The 26035-nt window shown below is 39.0% G+C and overlaps 1 protein-coding gene across 3 annotated transcripts in view; it reads right to left on the reverse strand.

The window, feature by feature from the left end:
- Positions 1-26035, reverse strand: part of LOC150091705 (uncharacterized) — a 77539-nt gene that overhangs the window by 38209 nt on the left and 13295 nt on the right. The window contains exon 1 of one of the 3 annotated variants that reach the window (XM_090385269.1): positions 1616-1719. The exons of the other annotated variants lie outside the window; for them this stretch is intronic. The gene's annotated coding sequence lies outside the window, so the exon portion shown is untranslated. Of the gene's footprint in view, positions 1-1615; positions 1720-26035 lie in introns of those variants that run through there. 3 annotated transcript variants of the gene reach the window in all.

Raw genomic sequence — 26035 nt, forward strand, 5'->3', positions numbered from 1 at the left:
TTGATATTAACCAACAACTGAATTACTTGTTTCTGTGCCCTGTGTTTGATAATGCAGATTTACATTGCAGTGTTTTTTGAGTGAAAATCCAAGCGTGCCTAGTTGGAGAAAATTATAAGGAGGAATAGTATTTTAGCGCGTAATTTTTATATGTTGTATCCTTACTTAGGGTTTCACATGGGACAAGGGATTTACCTTCAATGGCCACTTTAAAAATATTTGGGAAAAACATGCTACTCTGTAGATTGAATGAACTACTCTGTAATAAACTTTTAGCACGTCGGGATTAATAATCATAAATTACTAAGCCAAATACTGTACAGTATATAGATTTTCTGCTTTTATACTCCAGGACGACAACACGGTCAGAGGAGTTTACAAGACAAAGAAAATACATACAGAGGTGCTATTTCCATTCCTCTTTATGCTTTCTAGGTCCTAATCCTAATTTACATCAGATCCTAATTTACATCTTAATGGGATCTATAGTACTGAATCCCGAGATGGATGAATAGGGTGTCTGGCTGCCCTATCACTATTTTAAGATCGATGTCATACGCAGACCTAGATCTTAAACCTTGAAAAGCTTCAAGTTTTTTTCAAATGTTTACACACAGTCACTAAGCTCATTACCGGAAAAATGAACACATCCATCATAATGAAACTACCTTTTCTTAGGAATTTTTCGAAGAACCAAATGAACCTATGTTTTTAAAGATTATCCTCTAAGCGTACCCTTTTGGTATGATCCTTACAAAAATACGGTCCTCCTCTTGATATTCCCTGCTGATCTTATAAGCATGACCCTACAGGGAGAAAATAACTGAAGATTTAGTGTTTCTCATAGTGAGTGAAAACTGCCTTCTTGGCTTGGATTTTCTCCTTTGCCATTTCGAGGTCTCCGTGCAAAAGATTTGCCTAATAGGCACAATGACTATCAGATACGAGTTAAACAGAAATAAATTGTATATATTCCTAAATAAATGTTCTTAAATTAATTTTTATGTTCTCTTTACAATTTTTATTTTTCTTCATAAAGATATTATAATATATAAAATTGATTGTTATGTTCTTAAATTACTCTTGGAGACACTATTTTCTATGTAGATTATGTACTGTGATTATTTTTTTTTACTTTCTCTGCAACCGTGGGTATAGTATTTATAAAGACGGAATGAGTAAACTTTTATAAAGATTTTAAAAATAGAGGTACATCCTTCTGGTCTGTAGGTTATTTAGGGGTGAACCCTTTCACAGAAAAATACCGTACAAAGGATTCGGTCAATGTCTATTTGCATTTCATCCCATGCGATGGAATTCGTTTACCATGGCGGTGTTTATCATTATTATTTTTTCTTAATTAGATATAATTAAATTCAAACAAAATAGTTTTAGAAATAAAGATAACCCTATGATCTTTATTTCCGAAATTATTCGGTGAAAGTTTCGCGGATTTCGGCTAATTACCATTATGTGTGTAACTCCGAATGCAGTCCATTAGAAGCAGATCGAAATTCTCTATAAATAGTGCCAATAAAATATATCGAAAATCACAGAACCAAACGTTCTGCTGTTTTATCTGTTATACCGTTTTAGATAAGCATGAAAGCATTACCTTTATTGGATATTCTGGTAGGCTGGACGGTGTACGAGCCAGACATACACAATTGATACTGCTACCACCTGTCACGGATTATCAAGAGAATGCAGTCTTATTTCTGGATAGCACAAGCACACCACTGAAAGCACGCCTAATTCTCCATTGTACTGTAAGCCTTTGTGCACATACGTTGGATACTTATGTTAGTTCTACGGAAGTAGAGGGACCGACTAGTCACGAAAAGACAAGCTACATGATGCAGGGTACAGGATGTAAGTACGTAGAGCATGCCTAGTTGTTTCTAATAGTTACAAGTAGACTTCCTGCAGGTCTGAACAAATGTCACGTCTTTGGTCTATCCATGTATTATATGTGGAGCTTTGACGTAAAGATCGATGTCCAATTCTAGTTGCTATGGCGTTGCTTGTGTCTAAGACACCAATCGCACCTGGGAGGAATATACTGCTGTAATATTTATTTTACCGCAGCTGTGACATTTTTACGTTTTCTCTTTGCCACGGCAGACTCGCGTGATAGACTTTCTAGTGAAGTATAATAATTGGGTTGGTAAGAAGTTGGTTCAAAGTGATAGTCATTTCTTCATTTAAAATGATAATGAAAACACATGCACAAATCCTAACATGCCCAATGGGATTCAGTTCTGGAGACTTCAATTGGCTGGAAGTAGGGCATTGTTGTTGTTGTTGGTTTTACGGTGCGTCTGTTTTTAGGCTACGTTGCGCGTCAGTCTGTTTTTTGTCTATAGAAGTGTGTGTGTGTGACTGCGCGGGTGGCACAATGGTATCAGCACCATCCTCCCCACACCGGGTGGAAAAGGCCCAGGTTCGAATCCCGTTGATGACGCGAGGAAGTTTAATGGACTTTTTTCACTCCATGGCTGAGTTAGTCGGTCTCAGGCATAGATAGCAAGGTTCCCCCCCCCCACAGAAACTAGGGTTTCATTCGTCCATCAAAACAGGCAAATCGACCAGAGAACACAAGCAATTTACAGACACATTACATAAATGGGTATACAGAAGATTCTGGGTGACTCTAATAAAATAATTTGAATTTGTAGAAGTGTGTTTACTGGCCGATTTAGATATGATGGTTCGAAAAAAAAATTAAAAAGAAAGAAAAGAAGAGGAAAACGGAATAACTCGAGCGGAAAACCTTACTCCATCCATGAAATCGACTAACTACAGCCTCAGATGAAGAGGCCTTAAAGAATTCTTTTGACAGAATTTGAACTCACCTCTCCAAATGAGTGACAAGTAGTGAAGCTATTATAGGCTCTCGTCATGCAAACTCTTCCGGCACATACCCCTTTTGATTCCTGTGTTTACTAGAGGACCCCGAATTAAAATGTCATTTTGTTTTATTGTTCTCAGCAATAACACTTTGTGGTTGACAAACAAAAATATTTCTAACTCACTTTCAAAAATTTGCTCTTCAACGTTACAGTGTCTGAATGTTTAAAAAATAAAAATCTATTTGTATGCAATTGCTCCATACATAATATCTTATGTCTTGGTTTCCAAAAATTCTACAGAATAAAAGAGTTAATTAACCTCTCAGAATTACCGTTACAGGTAAACTTCTATAATTTTTAGCTATGAAACTTCGAAATTTGGTAGTATCGAATATAAGAGCCACCTTCTCGCAAGCCCACGGATTTTTTCTCAGTTTCCCTCCCCCTGAGAATCCGGGAACAATTTTTCCGAGTTTTCAGCTCGCAGCACATTAGATCTGCTGTGAACACCCTTCTCCAGACAAAATATATTATACTGATTCATATCCGTATAATATATTGTGGCGCATTTAAAATAATAAATACGTGCACAGTTTGTTGGAAGAGGTCCGGGTTCTGTTTCCGTCGAGAGCTGGAAAAATTCATTATCCTGTTTAATCAAGGCTGTAGATACCCTAGCTCAGGTGGGGTAAGAGGGGGAAAACAGCTTCCCATTAGTTATTCCGGGTTTTTCAATCCTTACGTGCACTTCTACGAACAAAGTACATTAATTGCCTTTTTACAGCGAGCTGGGCTCCAACTCAACAATGCCAAGTCAGCCCACATGACAATCACGAAGAGGAAGGTCAAGAATGACATTCGAGTTACAGTTATTAGTGAGTCAGTCCCCAATGTTTCATCTCATACTAACCTGGGACTAACGTCGGATGAAGACTTAAATTTCAAGGAACACTTCCTAAAGGCAAAAAGAAGACCTATGCTGCTGTCTGGGCTATTCGCCAGGAGCTCGCAGGCTATCACAACACCAAACTGATTGGACAATACATTAATAGATGTCTCACACCCATACCACTATATGCATCAGAAATCTGGTCCTCTGCATCTACCCCTCGATGTAATAAATTTCTGTCAATGGAATATTGGATTCTGCGGTGGCTGAACCGTCTGGGAGGGAACCCCTTCACCATCTCGAAATCCATTCTCCTAGTCAACCTTGGCACGACCTCTTGGAAGCTCACTGTCCTCAAAAAAAAAAAATCTGTCAACGCTCACCAAGCTGCTAACTCGCCATATAGATGCCCCATCAATAGAAGATATCATCACACTAACAAGAGAAAGAAATAGAAGCCATCACCCACGTAGGATGAAGCTATCAAACTTGGACTCCCTAAAAGGAATGTTCCCATGTAACACCATTGAACACTTCAACATCTTGATCCGGTAAAGTTTGAAGTCAATAAAACCTACAGAAGCCAAATTATAGACCAAATCTGGACTAAATCACCAGGATTGCTATGAAAATTGAGCAGTTTTTATTAGAAATTTTATGATATGAACAATTAAATGCAATGATATAATGAATATAAATAAATCTGTTATGTTAGTTGCTGATAAAGAAGTCAACCTATGTATTTAACTCTTCAATTATCAAGATCTATGTTATTTCAAAGTGAATACAATTAAGCAAATGTATATATCTATTTAATAGTTATTATTATACAATAATTATATTGTAAAGATCTGAAAATTTGTACAAAAGTGTATAATGTATATTTTAAAATTTCTGTACACCCTCCTAGCCCACTTGCTGTACAGGGGGTGAACCTTGTGTTAATAAACTGATAATAAGTAAGTATACGTGTATGAGCAACAAGCTCCGGTACAGTTACAACAATAATCCGGATTTCCCACACACCGACCTTCTATCTCTTTCTTACGATGAGCACATGTCAATAATATTTGACTGTAGACTGAATCCCAGTTCGTCTGCAAACATCACATTAGACTATTGCTTGCAGTTCTAATTGACATGTTGAAAGGCGTAGATGAGATGGGACAGAGTCACGATTCTTCTTCTTCCATTCCTCGTGGATACATTCGGCATCAAGTGGCTGGAAATGCAGGAGCGAGTTGGTGTACCATCTCCCAATGTCGTCTGGCAGTTAGGATCAGGTATCCGTCGTCTTCTGCTCTTGTGACCTCGCTTGACCTTTCATATCTTTTCGGTACTACTCTGGAATTGTCCCTAAAATCAGTCTATCACATGTTTGGGTGTATTCAACACCCCTGCCACTTTCTCTTGTGATTGGATCGCTGCCGATCCAATCTAATATTTTGACAGCATCCTCCACTTATAGATATATGTATTGTATTATCCGTTTATCGATTTTTCAGATATTTTCTAGACTTCCGTGTTATCTGGAATCATCTCAAAAGTATTCAAATTAACTTTCTTCGTTTTTTTTTTTTTTTTTCTGTGTCCCCGCATAACGGTATAACCGACGTAATTATTTAAGACGTCTTTCCTGTCTACCCTTTCCTGTCTCTTGAAAGAAGCACTGAAAGTTCTACGATTGCTTTGAAGCGCAAAATTAAAATTTAAAAAATAGTGAATCAAAAACCAACAGAAAGTGAGTAAATGACTAAGCGGATCTCGTTGGTTTGACTGTACTCTTCAAAGGTGACTGAGGCAACTAGAAATTAGATTGTCTAAATGAATACAGGTCGGTGTATTAAGATGATTATAAAATGAAAAGAGAAACAGCAGAAAAATGAATTTTAATTATCTGTTCTTGACAACTGAATGAAAAAAAAAAAGATTAAAGGAAAAATCTAAAAAATAAAAAAGAAATGAGCAACATTTGTCATTAGATAAATACGGGCAGATGTTTAAAATTAATTTTATTGAACGAAATAAAAGCGTCGAAGACTGCAGGAATTCTTAAAGGTCTTTTCAATGGAGGCTGCAGTTAGCCGATCTCAGCAGGGAGGGAGGGAGGAACAGGGTTTAACCTCGTGTTTTATTTTGAAAATTTCAGCCCGAACAGCATGCGATTGGTCCGTGACTCGCACCTATCCAGATGAGCAATCATATAGTGGCAGTTTAATTCACGATGAGAGGTTCCAGAAGACTTATAGAGCGAACTTAGAAAATTCATAGAATAAGAAATTATCTGAATTTTTTTATAAAATAATTAAACATATTTCTCACTGAAATATGTCACTCTCTTGTACTGTATTGGATAAGTTTCCTTTGTTGCCGGTTTATCTGTTTTAAAGTTCTAGGAATGGCCATTGTAAGGCGCTGCTCTCGTGACTAACTACAAAGCTGCCAAAACTGACAAAAAAAAAAAAGTTAGGGAACTTTTTATTTATTATTGTCTTCTTTACACTTTACTTTTTGTTTCTGCAATAGTTGGCTAATGATAGAAAGAAAAAAGGGTTTGCTTTTTTTTTTGGTATTTTTTTGCCTGCTTTTAATCAAAGGTTTCAATCGACTGAAATTGTTGGCTGGAAGAATATTATGATATTCCGGTTTCGTTTTGATTAGAGGGATTAAATATTCAGGTACCGGTTTTCCCCATCGCGGCGTTTGATTTCGGATTGGAGCAAATCTGGGGCTTATCCACTGTGTGTGCTGAACACGTGTGTTCGTGGACACAGTCCACGATTAAAAGACTGGAACGTTCAAAAAACATCTTTCTTGTATCTGTAATCAAGAAAGGCTACAGCCTGAAAAAAGCGACTGTTGGGCTGTCTAAACAGTATTAATTATATTTAGATAGGGAACAGAACAAGAACTAATTCTTGTGGCTATAAAAATGAGGTATACTGCTCATCGTTAAAATTGCACCACCAAGAAAGAATGGACAGATTTATCTGAAAATTTAAATATTTAAATACATAACTGTGACAAATTTTCAAAGCTGGAGTTGTTCCGGCAAGGAGGTACTCAGAGAGCCAGTGTTCAGGCAGCGGTGGTGGGTAGGCGCCTGCGCGGATTCTTGCACGACCCTAACCTGACAGTCGCTTCTCCCCCAAGACTTTAATCGCTTCTCCAGAAGTCGGAGTCGCTTCTCCCACCCTTGTCATTCACAACAACTGGAAAGACTCAACTAGACAACGTTTTCGTTAGTTCCTCAGTTTTAGGCCAAGCCAGGGTACTAGAAACTTTTTTCAGTTACCATAAAGCTCTCTATTTGAGATACCACACTAACGACCATTCATGACTACGGACCGTTCATCTTGAGTGCTTGGCACTCAGTAATTGACCGATTTATTTTCTAATCGTGTTACACGACACAAGTGTAGACTCGAATGGCATTACGATGTTTAAAATCCGGCAGATTGTGGCAGATCTGTTTCCTCACTAGTCGGCGGATTTATGGATCTTCCGGTGTGACGTTCTTCTGATACCACCGGAGCCCTGGAGGTGTCAGAATACCTTTAGCATTACCATTAGCATTAGTAGAGGCATTTGATACAAGAAAGCAAGCTTATGCAGCATCAGCCAAAAAAAAAAAAAAAAAAAATAAAGTAAAAAAAAATAAATAAAAAATAACCACTTCCACTTCACCCCTCTGTTCGTTCGAAATACCTGTCCAGCTGAGCCTTAAACTTATTTAGGCTATCAACTTCTACGACAAGGTGTGGAAGTCTGTTCCACCTACCAACCACCCGCTGGCTAAGGGCAAATTTCCGCACATCTATCCTACATCTGTCTTTCCTCAATTTGAACTTATGCCCTCTCAGGTGATTATTCTGAGCAAGAGGAAGAATCCCATCAGCATTGAGCATGCTCAAACCATTCAAGGCTTTATACACCTCTATCAGATCACCTCGCTGGTGCCTAGTCTCCAGACACTGTAATTCGCAAAACTTAAGCCTTTCTTAGTAAGTGCACCCCTTTGTTCCATTCACTAATCTTGTTGCTCTTCTCTGTACTCGTTGCAGCAGCTCTACATCCTTCTTGAAATGAGGCCTCCAGGCCTGTATACAGTACTCTAGGTGTGGCCTGACCATTGCCTTATACAAGGGAATAATCACCTCCTTATTCCTGCTAGAAAAATTCCTATATATCATTGACAATACACCATGAGCTACTCTTGCAGCCCGTCTGCACTGCTCAGAGAACTTCATATCTGCCTGCACAACCACCCCCAGGTCCCTTTCATTCTCTACCACTGTCAGTGTAGTACCACAGAGTTGATACGTTGCTCTGGGGTTGCTGTTTCCCATATGTAGTACTTTCATTTGTCAATGTTAAACTTCATTTGCCACCTCTCAGCCCATCTGCTCAACCTTTCCAGATCCTGTTGCAGCAGCATAGTGTCAGTAGTGTCCTTGACAACCCTGCCAACCTTTGTATCGTCTGCAAACTTGGACATTAAGCTTGATATACCATCATCAATATCATTTATAATTATAGAGAACAATAAAGGACCCAATACTGAACCCTGAGGGACTCCACTAATAACATTAGTCCACGATGAGTAGTGTCCATTGATTACCACTCTCTGTCTTCTCCCCCTCAACCACCCATTTATCCATAGCAGCAATTTGCCTCTAATGCCACACTGCTCCAATTTGTGCAGCAGTCTTCCATGTACAACAGTATCAAAAGCCTTTCTAAGATCCAAGTATATAATATCAAAGTTATTCCCTGCATCCAGTTCTTTTGTGACTGCATCATAGTATCCAATCAAATTGGCCAGGCAAGACTTCCCCTTAAAGCTACCCACAGTTGGTTGGATCGCCGTCCTCCCAACATCGGGTGGAAAAGACCTCAGGTCGAGTCCCGTCGATGACGTGAGGAATTTTTACGAGCTTTTTTCACAACGTGGCTGAGCTCTTCGGTCTCAGGCGAAGAGACCCCAGAGAAAAAACCATGATATCCTCGCCATGATATTCTAAACCAGCAAAAATAAAATCGACCTCAGAACACACGTAATGGACAGACATTATACACGGAGCAATATGACTTTATTTGCTGATGCTCCTAAAACCTTACTACAACAGCATCCAATAGGCATTATGACTCAGATGAACGGCGATTTGTGATGTTCTCCATACAGCATCTGACAACTGGATGATCCAACCCCCACCTTTCAAAATCCTTAAACTATACATAACCTTGCTGTACAAATGTTAAACTTTATATGTTCATTTTCACGCACTGTGTAGTCTTAGACTAGAATTTGCCCATCATTTTGTTTGCCTGCTAACGTTTACATATGTTTTTTTTTATATAGTACCTTAAAATTCCTACATCAGGGTGGTCACAGACACGTTATTAGACTTTCTATTGCTCCGATGAGCTTGATATGTTAATCGTTTGCGTCCGTATACGTCACAGTTATGAGTGCAAATTTTCAGTAAATCCGTCCAATTTAAATGACGAAGGCTCTGTATTTCGTGTTGACTTAAAATATTTTAGGGGCATAAGGCAAAAATAAGCTATTGCCTCTTAATACAGTAGTACCATTTGTAGTATATATATATATATATATAGTCTCCATCAATAAAGGAAGAGAGGTGTGTGGCCAAAGGAATTGCTGTATATAAAATTGTACTCCAAAGTGCTGGATAAAAAAGAGGGAGGGTTAAATCAATCACTGTGCGTGTTACGTGCTTGATTTGTAACGCCATGGACACCCGGTGACCAAGTTTCCTTGCAATGAATTCCAAATAGACAATTCCACGTAAACATGTCAATCAGTCTTATACTCCATTTGGTGCATTAAGTCAGTCAGTAAAGGTCGTGAGCCAAGGACGAACATACATCATTTCAGGTCACGTAGCAACCACAACAATGTCAATAGAACACTTTAATGCTTGGCACTAAGAATGACATCTTTTCAATTCTCCGAAATCAGTCACCGCATGGTGAAATATGGGGTGGGGTTAATCTGTTTGCGTGACACATCTGCGAATACTGAAAGCATAAAATCAACCATGGCAAACCCAAGTGACTATGAATTTATGTAATCGGTAGCATATTCTTAAAAGGCCTTCCCATATGTTTTCATAAAATTTAGATCTGAAATTCTACAGGTATACATTGAAAAGATCTCCTTTTATTTCGTACATGGTTTATGTCCAAGAACAAACCAGGCCACCTTCCAAAGATTTTTTTGTTGTTGTTTTCAGAAATGAAACATGAATAGCTAACATATAGCAATAAGACGTAGCATATTTTTCCAATTTACTCGGGCTGTGGCCGGGGTCCATTTCCCACCCCTTCCCAAAAGCTGTCACTGGATTCATAGTATCTTATAAATCAACAGCTTTAGTCTTTGATGTACAAGGTTCTCATGAAACCAGTGAATTTTAACAACAGTAATTAATAACTCGTTTTTGTGATAAAAAATAACTGGATTCCCTTCGTTATTAAGCAAACTAAAACACGAAGATGTTAATCAATGTCTTAAGGTCTTGAATCGCAAATGGGCATGTCTTATTCAAGTACACAAAGGTCTGTTAAAAAGTTAGGCCTCATCCCTATCGTATTCATGTAATGCACGAACTTCATAAAGAAGAAAGAATGCATTGTCTCTGGTTTCCATTTGTGTCCCTGTCCTCAAGATCTCCAGATTCAACGTCGCCGGATTATTATTTGTGAAGTTTGTTGATAGGAAAAATATATAAAAATAATCCCCACGCACAGGAGGAAATGAAAGCCAATACACAGATTTGCGAACATGGACGATCAAACATTACAGAAGGTGTCATTGATGAAAACAGTTCGCTCATGTATCCAAGAAGGCGAATATTTTCAACGTTTATTATGATTTTTATAATTACTTATTATCATTATAGTTATTATAATACCTTGAATGCATATTCTTATAGTAAATGAATAAATAAATTTTAATTATTGAGTTTGGATTAAATGAATTTTGACTCACCCTGTAGCATTCATTATGAAGAATACATTTCCACAAAAACGTAAATAAATAATAATAGTAATAATAATGTTTCTTGTAGAACAAACATATTTTTGTTTATTTATTTATTCAATTGATTGCAAGTTACATGGAGTATTTTTTTTTTTTTTTTTGAAGGGAAAATGAAATACCTCTGAATTCTCCAAAGTTCGTGCCATAAAATCCTAACAAATGTACTACACAAACTGCTGCAAAATATAGAGTTCGCGTATTTTCTGTTCGTGACTTTCCAAACAAATGCATCGTGCATCGCCAGAGATAGTTTTTGGCTTCCTAACTCCATCTGGCCTGAATTTCTCTCTCTCTCTCTCCAAGAGAACAAATCTAAACGGCGGATCCAGTGTACAAGAAATAGCAAAAATCAATATGCAGTGGCGTATAGTAAACTCTTTCTTTCTCAAATTATAGAACTAAAGAACGTCAATGCATACCCTCTTTCTCCACCCTAATTTCACTGCTTCTCTCTAGACGCATTAAACTTGAAAAATCCAAAAACAAAGTTAATAGGAAAACAAAAGAAAACCGAACAAAATCAAATAACTATTTGGTAAGAGAATATACGAGCTCAATATCTTTAACTGGAAACAATCAATCAAAAGTTATCGTAACAATTTAGATTTTTACGAATTCGATACATGCGAAGAACATACCAATGTTTTCCCATCTGTTTGTTTAAAATAGAGAGACGCTTTAAGATCCCCGAGGATTGAGTGTAACAGAATCGGTTATGGCAATCATCGATCATGCTGAATGTCTCGAGGTAGAAAAGCTGGCATTTAAACGGCTCTCTCTTACACACACACACACCGTGTGGAAAATGTCCTAGTTCAATTCCCGTTGCTGACCGAGAGTTGCATTTTTACCTCCCAAACTTGACTTTTCATCCTAAAATACAATATCTTAGTTGTTGTGTCGTTTCATTAGGAAAATAATTGTGCTTCCCAAGCTTTATTCCTTTTTTTTTTTATGTACCTATTACAATGGTGCTCAAAATATTGCATCACCTTATTTTCAGGTTTGTCTTTATACTGGTAGCTAATCTTTTAGAAATAGCTGAAAGAACGTAAGTAATAACAATACATGTGTAACTATTAATTACAGGAAAATTTACTGTAATATACTATGAGTAAATATACAATGAAATAAGTACTTTTCTCCAAAATAACAGCATGTTATTTATGATTCATATAATAAAAATTCTATGAAAGCAGCGATTTTTTTTTTTTTTTTTTTTTCATTTCTTTGTTCACACTAGGAAGACAGGCAGCATTATACAGTGGCGGACCAAAAAACTGCATCACCTTAAAAAAAGTAACATTTGTAGTGAAACGTATAAGATGTTGTTTGATTACAACCATTTTGTTTGTCGCAAAGCAATGGTATTGCGTCAGACAGTAATTGCAAAGTGTTGCATCAGCCATTTCTATAAATACGGCGTTGGAAGGGTATACACGCTCATTAATATCCTGTTTTGCGGAGGTGTAAGCATGGCTCCATATGTTCAGTTGACACCAAGAAAAAAAAAGTGTAGCTGTTGCTCTGTCCCAGGAAGGGCTTTCTATGCGTGTTATCGCTGATAAAATAGGCTGCCACCAGTCAACAGTATCCCGGGTGCTGAAATTAAATCGAGAAATCGGTGATGTGAAGAGAAGACCTGGATCAGGCCGTAAGAGAGTGACTACGCCTTCCCAAGATCGACATTTGAAACGGCTATGCCTTCGTAATCGCCAATCTAAAATTTGAATTTGAGATGGCCTCTGGTGTTGAAACATGCACGAACTATTCAAAGACGGCTTTCGGAATGTGGTCTGCATGCCCAAGAAGAAGCCTTTGTTGACCTAACAAATGAGGAAGAAGCGACTTGCTTGGGTTAAAACGCATGTTTCGTGGACAAAGAGCAGTGGGACACCGTCATCTTTCCTGACGAATCGAAATTCAACCTGCATGGCTCGGATGGGACGCGATATGTCAGAAGACGAAAATCGGAGGCATACCATCCTGACTGCATAACACCGACTGTAAAGTTCCCCGCCGGTCAGATGGTCTGGGGATGCATAACAAGCAAAGGGGTGGGGCGAATTAAGTTTATTAACGGAACGGTGAATGCAGAAACCTACGCTGCTATCTTGGAGGAGTGCCTGAAAGCCGTTATTAGGGATCACCACACAGATGTCCAAAACTACATTTTTCAGCAGGACTGGGCACTCCTCCACACATCAAAATTGGTAAGTTTTATGCTATTTGCTTAGAAGAAGCCAACAAGTAAGATTCAGCTGCAGGAGAGCATCATAATGGTGTAGTACCACGAAATTGGGCAACCGTATATCCAGAAGTTGATTAACTCTATGCCAGATCATTGCAAGATTAATTGCAGCTCGAGGAGGAACAACAAAATATTGAGGACTTATTTTGCTGATTTACAGTATTACGTTAACTTAAATGTCATAAAATGTAATTAAATTAACGTAATAACACGTAAATGCAATAAAATGTATGTTTGGTTATCATGACTGCCATTTGCATGATTTCTCATATTTCCATTAATTACGCATTTTACCCTTTGGGAAAATATTTATGGCAATTAGGTATATCAGGTGGAGTCTTTTTATTGGGTTTCATTCATAGAGATATATATCCCATCTAACAAATGCATTCCGAACATTTCTGCAACCCACAATGCAGCGCAAAACATTATTTGTAAAATTCACAAGTGATGCAGTTTTTTTGTCCGCCACTATAACAAAACACGCAACAAAATGCGCACTAACGTTTTGTTGGCCTTCCTCTTGCTTTGATGACTGCTGCATATCATCGTGGCATCGACTGGATAAGGTTCTGAATATATTTCTGGGAAATCTCATTGTGCCAAACCTGATTGATGTCTCCTGCAGCTCTCTAAGTGTGTGTTTTGCATTATTGAAACTCATTTTGTTCCAATAATTTTCAATTGGAGTGAGAGGTCTAGACTATTCCCAGATCATGTTATTGTTCGAATTGATTTATCCATCAACCATTTTAATACCAATGGTCAGTAAAGAGAGCGAAATAAATAAAAATTTTAGGCAAGTGTGCGACATTTCATAAATTTAAAACTTTTGCTAATTTTATGAAATACTGTAGTACTTGTAGTTTTGGCTGTATGAAATGGAGCAGATTCGTCCTGAAAAATGCAATTGGCATCTTCTCCATATTGATCTCTAATTATAGGAAGTAAAAATATCTCAAGAATATCCTTGTACACCTCGGCATTCGCTATACTCTTCATAAATTAAACACGATCAACTTCTTTATGTGAAATAAAACCCCATGTCATTTGTGATGCAGAATGTTTTACTGTGGAGACGGTAGAATCAGGACGAAATTCTTCTATTCGTCTAACAGTCTACTGGCCTCCAAACCATGCAAGTTGAATTTTGATTCATCAGAAAAAATAACACATTTACACTGATCCTCAGACTAACTAGTATGCTGTTTTGCCCACTTTGGACACTGGGCTTTCATTTTGCGTCAAAAGTAGCTGTTTTCCTTGGGGCACGTGCTACTAATCCTGATGAGAAGAGGCATCTACGTACTTGCAGTACGTGGTTGCCTTTTCTCCTTGCCTTTACTCCTGTATTCTCCCCCCATGCTGCTTCAGATCTGTCGATGAGGACATCTGTTTAGGACACACAGATGGACTAAAAATCTGTCCCACTGCAGAAGATATTCGTGGACGTTCATTTCCTTTCTTTCTGCGTATACTGCCAGTTTCTGATAATTTTCGTAATAAACGTGTCGCTGTTGACTAATTACAGAAATCCTTTTAGCTATTTCATGAGTAGACTGTTCCTCTACATAACACTTTTCAAGTGTTAATTGTGAAAACTTAGCCATTGCAATAGCACAGTACTGGACTCGTGGCATATGCACTATATTTATATTACCACTAGAGAGATGCAGTCATGCATGGCACGTGACACCATCTAAGAGAGCTTGCTAGAGATGGATGATGCAATAAAAAATACAACGCACCTGAATGGTTTGAGGAACATTCCCAAGATTTTTAACATCTACCCTGATTCTCCAGATTTGAATCCAATTGGGAATTTCTGGGATATGTCGGAAAGGGCAGTTCGGCTTTGCAGTTCTCTACCGGTCACAATACAGCAGCTGACAAATATCCTGATGGAAGAATGCTCAAATCTCGAACTAGTTTCCCTCAGACACATAGTGGAATCCATGCTACGACGTGTACGGACTGTAATTCGGGCAAAATGTGACCTTACTAGATATTGAATAATGGATTTTAATTTTTTTGGCCAGTGAATGTATAATAAATCTACATTATTTTCAGTAAAGATTACTCTTGATTGGTGCCTCAGCAACGAATTCTAGTTATTTCATTGATAGTAAAATTGCGAACTATGTCAAGCCCGCAGTTCACTTAGATATCTGCTTCATGTATGATATTTATTATTTCCTTGATCTCGCGTGCTCTCCAGCACTTTGGTCTAATCAAGCGTTTATGTAAGGCATTTTATTCGACAGAATTTTCTGTTCTCAGAACTTTTCCTTTCTGTTCATGATTACGGTGACATAATCTGGTCTCTTTATCTTAAATGCTTGTTAGAAAGTTAAGTTACAATAACAAAATCTGCGATGAATTTTACTTGAAATATGTACTTGGAATTCTATCAGATTATTTGCAAAAGAATATTATTGAAAAATTTGATTGTGCTGAATTTGAGAAATATTTCTCTATTTTCATGAATATCATAATTGGAAGATCACGAATAGCTAAATCAGCTGGGCCAGTTGTGCATAATTCAGGCCTTTAATTTGAAGCGACGATTTTTATCAAGGCCTGAAACACAGCTTCGATAAAGGCCATGTTTCAACGCTTATTGCCTTGTAGTAATAAACAACACTTCTCTCTTCCATAAGCGCATATCTAGGCGGATAGAGGGGTTCGGGAGGAAGCCCTTAATTGATTGACTAATTAATTGTAGGATTTTAGGCTTGTCAGCTGTTTACACTGTTTTGCGCAATATATATACACTGATGTGCAAAACTTAAGGACCAATACTATTTCTAAAGTTTACAACCACAAAATCTTTACTTAAGGTATCCTTTACTGATGACAGCAGATTCAGTCTCTGCAGCGATTCTGGATTTCAGCTAATCTGGCGAGTGGTTGGTACACCCCGCAAACATCACTGAAATGGATCGATATGGCGGTCGAGGTGTTATCGTCTGGGGGAGGCTCTATCTTGGATGGACGTACACAACTCTAGATACTGGAAGGCGGTACTGTAACCGGCACGCTACTGTACTGAGGTAATCCTTCCCCATGTGCGTCTGTTCCGAGGTGCCATTAGCCCTGAGTTCGTGTTTATGGATGATAAGGCCACACCCCATCGCTCTACAGCTGTTGATATGCTTTTAGAAAGTGAGGATGGTATGGTTTAGCCTGCCGGTTCCACGATCTAAATCCCATCGAACACATATGGGACGCTCTGGGGAGACGTCTAGCAGCACATCCACACCCACCAGAAAATGTTCACCAGCTGAAGATGGCGCTGACAGAGGAATGGACGTTGTTATTGCCGGTTCCACGATCTAAATCCCATCGAACACATATGGGACGCTCTGGGGAGACGTCTAGCAGCACATCCACACCCACCAGAAAATGTTCACCAGCTGAAGATGGCGCTGACAGAGGAATGGACGTTGTTACCGCAAGAACTTATCAACAACATTGTTCTAAGTATGGACAGGCACAGGCGGTGCAAAGCCTGCATCGACTCTAGGGATGGCCATAACTCCTACTGAGGACCACCTCTTCCTTTTGTTCCATCTTTGGCAGTGATGCATCTGTATTATGGCAGCCAGTGCTATGTTGCCATTTTTGAATAAAGTCCCTCTGTACCGTTTTGTTTCCGTTGTTGTGTCGGTGTTGTTTCCTTTCATTTCTGTACCTCACGAGGTTCCTTTGATATGCTTTTCCCATTTCTAGGCCACTCCAGTGAGAAGCCACAGGTGAAAACCTGACTGGTCCTTAAATTTTGCGCACCAGTGTATTAATTCTGTAATTGCGTGCATTCTATGGTTGATTTGCCTGTTTTCTGAACGAAAAATCTAAAGTTTTCGATAAAAAAAAAACCATGATATCCTCGCCTGAGACCAATTAACTCAGCCACGATATGAAAGCAGCCCATGCAAATTTCTTATGCCATGGATGGGATTAACTTAGGTCTTTTTCTCTCAGTGTAAGGTGGATGGCGAACATACTAACTGTACTACCGCGTGGGCTGTAACTCATTAAAATGAAAGTTATGAAATGCCTCCAACCGAATACCGATTGCTCTTGAAATGCATGCCGTTAATAAGCTTGCTGAATAAATTCCATCCTCTCTTAGCTACACAAAATTCAATCACGCATGTGCTGCCTTCAAGCTTGCGAAATAGCATTTGGTCTGCCTTAGCGAATCGAATTTTACATTCTACGCCATTGCAAACAGAAACAATTAGGTTTAATGGGCTGGAGTAACATGGTATCTAAGCTACCTTTCAGTATTCTGCTACACTGAATCATAACAGGCCTGTCTCTGCACTGAAGCCTCTTATATCGCCACACTGTGGCTAGTCTCAGAACTTTTCAAACATCGCTGTTACTATTGTAATTTATTTATTTTTATTTTTTATTTTTTGTTTTCACTTCACTGTTAATCCTGGAATCCTGGCCCTGATGGGTCTTATATTTGTTTCTAGCAAATGCAAGTAAAGGTTGTTATTATTATGAAAGTATTTATAACTTTCCTTATATGTACAGTGGCGACCACATAATTATTTCTCTTAATAGGGAGGCTTTTCTAATCGACATATAGCTACAAAAGTTGGCTGTAACTAGTCTGCTGTGTCAAGGTTACTTAAAAAGAAACTTCAGGCCGGAGATCTCAAAAGAAAATCTGGAACCTGACTGAAACGGAAAACTACTGCAGCACAGGACCTAGTTTTGAAGCGTCTTCGCCTCCATGATCTTTCAAATTCCACAGACCTAAAATCCATACGGAAGGAACATGCTGGGGTAAATGCAAGTGATAGAAGTGTGCGGCGAAGGCTTGTGGTAAGTGGCATGAAAGCATAACGACCTCGTAAGATGCCCTTATTGACCAAATCTATGTGGAAAAAAATTACTAACCTGGGCTAAGACCATGTTAATTGGACAATCGTGCAGTGGGAATCTGTAATATTCTCTGATGAATCTAAATTTAACATCTACGAGTCCAATAGTGAATGCTATATTCAGTATACATGTAACGAAGCTTATCACCTTGACCGTGTTCAGTCAACATCAAAGTTTCCTTTTGGCCAGATAGTTTGGGATGCATAACAAACAAAGGAGTGGCCAGAATACTTTTTGTAAATGGTACTGTTAATATGGTGAGTAATACACAAAATTTTAAAGGAGATTCTTCTGTCCGTCATCAGAGACCTCTTTCAAGGAACAGAAAATTGTGTTTTCCAACGTGACTATGCACCTCGCCGCATTGTATAAAAGGTTAGTACAACATCACGCAATCATTTAATATAGTTTATAGTATGCTAGTTTTAACTTGTTTCAAACACTGCCTGTTTTATCAATTTTTTTTTTATCTTCACTTCAATGTTAATCCTGGAATCCTGGCCCTGATGAAGAAGTTGAAAGCGCAGGTGAAGAAATGCAGAAATGCAAGACTGCAATATCCGATCTTTATCATGGTCAGGAAATAGTTCCGATTGAAAAATGCTGGAGTGGTATTGGACAGAAAATTGCTGCTAAAAACCCATCAAGCAAGATAACATTGTTGCAAGAAACCATTATTCATATCTGGTACACTTACTAGACAGCGATTAGATCAAGACTCTGATAAGCTCCATGCCAGAGGTGCAAGGCAGTAATTAAAGCTCGTAGTGGTCCAGCAAAATACTAATGTTGTTGTTGCTATAGGTTTTAGGAGCATCAGCGACTAAGGTCATATGCTCCTTGTATGCTGTCTTATTATTATTATTATTTTAGGGTTCCCCGTAATTAAATACATTAACCCGTATTTGTGTCTGTAAATTGCGTATGTTCTAAAGGTTGATTTGCCTGTTTTTCTGGACGAAAAAACCCCAGTTACTGGGGAGAAAAACCTTGCTATCTACGCCTGAGACCAACTAACTCAGCCACGGAGTGAAAAAAGCCCATTAAAGTTCCTCGCGTCATCGACGGGATTCGAACCCAGGCCTTTTCCACCCGGTGTGGGGAGGACGCTGACGATACCACTGTGCTACCCGCGCAGACCTTGTATGCTGTCTGTAAATTATGTGTGTTCTGCTGTCGATTTTCTGTTTGCTGGGCGAAAATCCCAAGTTTCCGTGAGAAAAAACCATGGCACCCTCGCCAGAGACCGACTAACTCAGTCACGTGGAAAGGCCCATAAAAATTCCTACCGTCATCGATGGGATTCGAACTCAAGTCTTTTCCACCCGGTGTAGGAAGGACGGCGATCCTACCAACTAATGCTACCCACGAGAGCCAAAATACTAATATCTGTTATAGAAGACCTAATGATATCACAACCATATTTGTTTTCTGCTGGTATTTTTTTTTTTTTTTCATCTTGTCGCATAATATTAATTTCAAACATTGTCAAAATGAAAAGCATTCATATGGCCTGCAGTGTATGTCTCTGATTATTTGTATATAAATATACACTGAGTGATCACTGAATTATGAACCTCTCCGTAGCCTGGTGGGCAAGAGCTGCAGTGCGTAGTGCACGCTTCTTGATTAGACCGGGGTTCGAGCCCGTGCCTACCAAATGCGGAGGATGCGGCGAGGTCAGGGAATGACCACCGCATATCCCCTGAGCAATATGGCCTTAGTTGCTAATGCTCCTAAAAACCAAGACAAGAAGTTCACTGAATTATGACCACCTACCTAATACTTCGTAGGTCGTCCTTTTGCCCTCATTACTGCAACTATCCAACATGACATTGATTCAAGCATTAGGGAGTTATGGCCAACCAAGCTGTGTGTAATGCGGCCAGCATTGCAGGTATGGAGATGATTGGTGTATCCAGACGCCTGATATGCCTTTCCATAGTGTCCCACAAGTGCTCTGTGGGATTGATATCGGCGTAGTTCGGAGGCCAATCGATATGCTGGAAGTCAGAACTGTGTTCCTCAAACCATTCCTGCACAAGTTCTCGATTGCTCGGCGCATTATCATCTTGTAAGACACCATCGCCATTCTGGAAAAAGTGTAACATAGCGGGGTGTACACAGTCACCAAGCAGTTGACGATAGCGGAGACCAGTGATACGTTGTTCCACATGCACCAGGGGTCCAAGTTCCTGCCAGTGAAACATGCCCTACACCATTCAACCGCTTCCACCGGCCTGCACTTTTGATACCATGCATGATGGATCAAGAGCCTCATGTTTTTGACGCCAAATCCGTACGCGGCCATCCACGGTGTGGAGTAAATAACGTGAATTACCCGACCAGCACACCTTCTTCCAGTCTTCTAACGTCCAACTTGCATGCTCTTTGCACCAGGCGAGTCTTTTACGCCAATGAACCCTGGTTAGGAGAGGATACCGTAGGGGTCGTCTGCTCGTATAGCCCATACGTGCGAGCGTGCGACGTATGGTCATGCCAGATATAGTTCCGAATTGGCCCATGTTGTATTGGGTAGTCAACTCTTAAAGAGTGCTGCGCCTGTTCGCCTGTACGAGTCGTCGAACCCAGTGCTCATCTCTAACTTCAACCTTTCGCTGACCTTGGCAGTTTTGCCGTCGGGTCGTTGTTTGACTATTTTAACGACAGTCCTGGTACACTAACTACGGCGACTCTCGAACATCCCACCAGTTCAGCCGTTTGGGAAATCGAGGCACCAGCTCGTCGAGCTCCCACAATCTGTCCTTTATCAAAGTTCGATGAATCCTTCCTTTTGCTTATCACGCTCGGAATTTTACTACCTACTGAACCACTGACATCATATCTATACTACGTAGGTCGACTCACTGCGCACTCTCGTACCTCGCGTTGTCAACGGGTCGCATTAACTTTTCATAAGGGTGGTCATAATTCAGTGATCACTCAGTGTATATAATTTATTTTCTTATCAGTAAAATGCATAATCCTTTTACATCAGTGTATAAATTTACGCATTATTTCAACTATCCAAGTGTATGATGTTCATGAATTGCTTGTGTTTTCTAGTTGATTTGCCTGTTTTGCTGGATCAAAAACCTGAGTTTCCGGGGTGGGGGGGACGTTGCTATCTATTCCTGAGACCGACTAACTTAGCCACGAAGTGGAAAAAGCCAATAAAAGTTCCTTGCGTTGAAGGAATTCGAAGCTGGGTATTTTCCACCTGGTGTGGGAAGGACGGTGACGATGCCACCGTGCTACCACGCAGACTTACATTAGTGTATAACAGATTTTAGGCTATGGGGAAATTATTTAAATTGTTATGCTTGTTTTGGGAGAACATTTACAGTGATGTAATTTATGTGGTCACTACTGTATAATAGAATTTCATCTCTCATCAACCTATTTGTTATCCTTGCTTTGTTGTCACTTCAAATAACTTGCACCTTTGAAAGTTCGTTAGAATATTTTAAAATTTGTACTCTTTTTATCTGTATGGTAACTATCGGTCGATCAAGTTTCTTTTTTATATCACGCATCTTGTTGGGTGTTGTGCTACAAAATAAATAACTGGATAGCACAAATTTGTCTCCTTTTTTTTTCTGAAATAGGCAGCGTACAGACTGCGAATTTGAGTTTCCATGCAACAGGAGAAAGGCCAGCAAACTTCCTGCATATATATTACTGCAATAATAAATTTTTTGATTGATACCAGCAGAGGGACACTATACCAACTTCAGTGCGAATGCCAGCACTTCTGTATTGGTGATTCAGCCGACCATCAAAGAAAAGGACAAAAGAGCATGAGAAAGATATACAGCCTGACAGGATCGATAAATGTGGGACGGCCGTTTATTGTTTGCGAAATAGGCCACAGGACTATTTTTAACAAGACAAGAATGATCACTGTAGATGACAACAAAAATTCCAGGCAAAATAAGGAAGCGTCGATAATCCAATTTAACTACTACAGCAAACCATAAATAATAATCCAGGGATACAGAACAACCAACTTTGATTAAACATGTTTGCAAGTAAAAAAAAAAAAAAAACTTCCGATTAACACGGACAATGCAACTAATAATGTTTCAGAGTTTGCTTCAGTGAACTTCGAGCAATTTACAATATGTTTAGAAGTTAATCGGTGGTGTTGGCAGCCGCAGTTCATGTTAAAAGTTCATGGTAAGAGAACTGTTGCACTCTGATTATCGCTAGGAATAATGGTAAAATGGCGGTCATAGGGCAGCGTACCAACTTCATATTTTTTGTTCTATAAAACGTTATCCGGAATTGAAAGCTTTACATTGTTATACTAACGTGTGGTAAGCATTCGATGCAATCAAAAGTATGATATAGTGATAATACATCATATGGTCGTCTCTCAACAACTGATGCAAACATTGAATTCGCAAAAGTAAATGTATGAACACAGTACGGTGGTAAATCTGTAATTTTACTTGGTTAACAAATTATTTTATATTAGCATTTGATCTTTCCCCTACATGTTTGAGAGGCAACCAGAGAGGGTAATACTCTTGATCTCGTTATCAGCAGTGATCATTCGTGTATTAAGAATTTGCAGAAAAAGGAACCACTAGGTGGCAGTGATCAGTGTACTGATGTGGGATTTACTTAAAGATATAATTTCCATCAGGGGTAAAGGAAAGGGTTTTTGCTTCCGTAAAGATGACTACAGTGGTCTCAGACAGTTTTTAAATTCTGTACAGTGGGACCAGCTGATGATGTTACCAACAGCAAATTCTAAGTGGGAAGCATTCAAGGAATTAATCGTAGAAGCTACTAGACGTTTCATACCTATTAAGAACTATTGTTCAAGGTTTAGGCCTAAATGGTTGTCAAATGAACTAATGAGACTCGTAACAGAGAAGAAAAATACAAGGGATGCATATAAATTATCAAGCGACTCAGAAGACTATGATAGATACAAGTTGATCTGTAACCAAGTTACAAAGGAGGTTAGGCAGTCGAAGGCAGATTACGAGAAATCTTTGGCAAAGGATGCTAAGAAAAACAGCAACGACTTTACTTATATAAACTCTAAAAGGAAGGGGATGAATCACATTGGTCCACTTGATATCGATGGTTTGACTGTTGATGAGCCTGCTCAGATAGCAAAAAAAAATTAATGAGTATTTTGCATCTACATTTACACATGAGGAGTTATTAGGGAAGGAAAATACCAGAAGGTTATCAAATTATAACACACGGTGCTTAATGATTTTGTAATAACTGAGATCAAAGTGGAGGAGAAATTGTTGAAGATAAACATAAGAAAAGCACTTGGGGTGGATGGGATCTATCCAGGTATATTAAAGGAGGTGGCAAAGGAACGAAACAAACCCTTAGCCATAATTATGAGAGCATCCTTGGACTCAGGGGAGGTCCCCACGGACTGGAGACGTGCCACTGTATTCCCAATTCACAAAGGGGGATCGAAGGGTGACACGAGTAATTACAGACCAGTTAGTTTAACTTCTGTTCCGGGTAAAGTAATGGAGTCACTGGTTAAAGATGCATTGCAGGATCATCTAGACAAGACTGCAGCAATAATTCAGACACAGCATGGGTTTGTTAAGGGAACGTCATGTCTGACAAATTTGATTGGATATTATGATGTGGTTACAAAGGAACTGGATGCAAAAAATAATTTTGATATCATATACTTGGATTTCAGGAAAGCATTTGGCACTTTTGCGCATGGAAGACTACTGTACAAATTGGAGCAGATTGGTATTAAGGGTAAGTTGCTACAATGAATAAAAGGGTGGTTGAATGGGAGAAGACAGAGGGTGGTAATCAATGGGCACTGCTCTTCGTGGACTAATGTTATTAATGGAGTTCCGCAGGGTTCAGCGTTGAGTCCACTGTTGTGTTGTATATTTATCAATGATATCGATGAAGGTATATCATGAAGGTATATGTCGAAGTTTGCAGATGATACAAATGTTGGCACACTGCCATTAATGACAGTAATGGCAGCGTGCTACTGCAACAGGATCTGGATAAGTTGGGTAAATTTGCTGAGCAGTGGTAACTGAAGTTTAACCTTGACAAATGCAAAGTACGGCATATGGGTAGAAGTAACCCCAGAGGAACGTACCAACTGTGTGGTACTACACTTGGGGTGGTAGAAAATGAAAATGACCTGGGAGTAATTGTGCAGTCAGATATGAAGTTTTCTGAGCAATGCAGACAGGCTGCAAGAGCAGGTCATGGGATTTTGTCAGTGATATACATGAAATTTGCTAGCAGGGAAAAGATTATCCCTTTGTATTAGGCAATGGTCAGGCCACGCCTTGAGTACTGCGTACAGGTCTGGAGGCCTCTTTTTAGGAAGTATGCAGATTTGCTTGAGCGTGTACAGAGAAGGAGAACAAGATTGGTGAGGGGAATGAAGGAATCCTCTTACCAAGAGAGGCTTAAATTCTGCAAATTGCAGCGGCTGGAGACAAGGCACTTGCGAGGTGATCTGATTGAGGTGTATAACGCCTTGAATGGATTGAACACGATGGGACTCTTCCTCTTGCTCAGATTACGAACTTAAGGGGGCATAAATTCAAATTGAGGATAGACAGTTATAGAATATGGACTTGCGGAAATTTGTCTTTAGCCAGCGGGTGGTTAATTGCTGGAACAAACTTCCATCTGTCGTTGTGGAAATTGATAGCTTAAATAAATTCAAGGAGGAACTGGACAAACGTTTAGAGGGAATGGTTGTGTGATTTTTTTTTTTTTTTTTTTTGGCTAATGCTACATAAGCTCATACTCTTGCTTTCTTGCATCATATGCCTCTATTACTATTACTATTACTATTACTAGCTTTTATCTGGTTACTGAAATCGATTGTGCCGTAAATGCAGATGCATTTTTAGAGGATATTTTCACTGATGATAAGACTTAATGGTTTTTGCACGAAGCAGAAATCGAGTTGAAGTAACTGCCAGGGAAAAAATTTTGGAATTTTTGGAATTTTTCTTTGACCTCAAAGGCATTGTACACTTCGAATTTCTACCAGGCTTCGCAATGCTTCAGAGCTAGAAGTGCGATCAAAACTAAAAAAAAAAAAAAAAACTCCTGAAAAATAAGCTCTACGGAACTGGATTTTGCTGTATTGCAAAGCATCTACTTCATTTATGTTAAACATTACTTCCCTAAACATGCTCTCTTGGGTAACACCTGGATATAATCACCATCCTCCCTATATCGGGTGGAAAAGACCCGAGTTTGAATCCTCTCAATTTCTCTGGGCTCTACTCACGAGATGGATGAGTTAGTGGGTCTCAGGCGAGGCCGCGAGGGTAACATTTCTTTCTCTCTCTCTCTCTCTCTCTCTCTCTCTCTCTCTCTCTCTCTCTCGGAAAATCGGGTTTTTCGTTTTGCCTGTTTCTTGACGCATCATAGCTTAGTCGCTTAACACACACACACACGCAAACATTGAAATGCACTAAACGTGGAATAAAGGTATGAGAGCTTCTAATTTAATCTCCAAATCTCATCACAATACGAATTTTTCCTTTTCCAGAGCATAAAACGCAGCCATTTTGTGCCACTGTCTTTAGTGCTCGCATCGTCAGAAGAGAGCACGATGTAACTTATAGAATAAAAAAATTCTCTAAGTTACACAGAAAATTTGAAAGAATTAATAAAAATAATTCTTTAAAATTAAAATTGCTTTCCCCGGCTAACTACACGAACGAATGTTTACCTGCTAGTTTGTCACGCTTTAAAGCGATGGCAAATTTCATTAAAATTACCCGATGAAGTTCAGTATAACTTGGCATCGCTTTGAATAATTTCTAAATTAGTCACAGTAGTTTATCAATTTTGTTTTTTCAACTATGGTCTTCACCTTCTCTGACTCTATATATAGATTTGAAAGGCTACATCCGGACAGACAAATTTTCATATTTTGACAGGAAAGAAAAACTTCCAAAAGAAATTTTTATTCCTCTTTGCCCGATCGGCATATTGCTATGTTTTCTTTTGTGCAATTTGCTTTAAAAGCAAAACATCACCAGGTAATAGCTGAAAATGCAACTATTTCGTCAAGCATC

Source organism: Mastigoproctus giganteus, chromosome 1 (genome assembly GCF_048544385.1).
Source record: "Mastigoproctus giganteus isolate SK-2022 chromosome 1, ASM4854438v1, whole genome shotgun sequence".
In the NCBI taxonomy this organism is placed as follows: domain Eukaryota; kingdom Metazoa; phylum Arthropoda; class Arachnida; order Uropygi; family Thelyphonidae; genus Mastigoproctus; species Mastigoproctus giganteus.